Genomic DNA, 570 nt, shown 5'->3' on the forward strand with positions numbered 1-570 from the left:
GAATTTAGGTCTGGATGTAGTGGGAATAAGCTAAGGGCAGGATCCCACCCAGCTAGCTTATTGTCTGTGCTTACAAAAGCAGGTAGAGCTCTGAATTCATTTGTTAAAAAAAAAAAAAAAAATGTACTTGCCATCTTTTTCTAAGAATCAAGGAGCTAAGGTCATAAAATGCTGATTCATGTGATAATCAAAAGGGACCCTGGGTAAATGATTGAATTGATTGAATTGAATTGATTGAATTGTAATTAAAAGACTAGACTTTGGTCTGCAAGAGAGAGCTACCCAGAGAGAACTGCTTGGTGAGCAAGTACAGCTCTTTTAAAATTTTTCCAGGAAGATTTCTGACTTTGGTCAGAAAATGCAAGAATTTTTTTCTAGCAGCTTTTCTGACTTTGCTCAGAAAACCCATGAGCTATCCAGAGAACTTATAGAATTTTTCTAACAGGAGAGAGCTGTCTCAAGCAGACTACAGAGCCAAGTGCTGTCTATAGAGAGATTTCTGGGTTGCCATCTCAAGCAGAAAAGGCTGTCAGCCTGTACTCATGATTGACTTTGAGAGTTATTTTTTTC

The 570-nt window shown here is 37.9% G+C and overlaps 1 pseudogene; it reads left to right on the top strand.

The window, feature by feature from the left end:
- The first annotated feature begins 305 nt into the window (after positions 1 to 305).
- On the top strand, positions 306 to 360 carry LOC117706379 (U7 small nuclear RNA; annotated as a pseudogene).
- Positions 361 to 570: the final 210 nt, after the last annotated feature.

Source organism: Arvicanthis niloticus, chromosome 3 (genome assembly GCF_011762505.2).
Source record: "Arvicanthis niloticus isolate mArvNil1 chromosome 3, mArvNil1.pat.X, whole genome shotgun sequence".
NCBI classification, from domain to species: Eukaryota; Metazoa; Chordata; class Mammalia; order Rodentia; family Muridae; genus Arvicanthis; species Arvicanthis niloticus.